Below are 258 nucleotides of genomic sequence, written 5' to 3'. Positions count from 1 at the left end.
TGGGCCCCCAGTTGCCCATCCTTGACTGTTAAAGGGGAAATTGAAAGTAGGACCTATACAGCGGAAGAGGATGTTTGAACGAGAACCTGAAGTTGAAACCTACACCGTAGAACAAGGGTGCTCACGTCCGGTCTTCAAGGCCCCTATCCACCTTGTTTTACGTGTTTCCCTCCTCCAATACACCCGATTCAAATCAGGATCTTTATCAGGCTTCTGCAAAGCTTCCTGATGAGCTAATCATTTGAATCAGGTGTGTGA

The sequence above is a fragment of the Filicampus tigris genome, chromosome 9 (genome assembly GCF_054856515.1).
Source record: "Filicampus tigris isolate MCC_2025a chromosome 9, RoL_Ftig_1.0, whole genome shotgun sequence".
NCBI lineage: Eukaryota > Metazoa > Chordata > Actinopteri > Syngnathiformes > Syngnathidae > Filicampus > Filicampus tigris.
The sequence above is the reverse complement of the archived record's forward strand: the minus strand, read 5'-3'. Positions refer to the sequence as shown.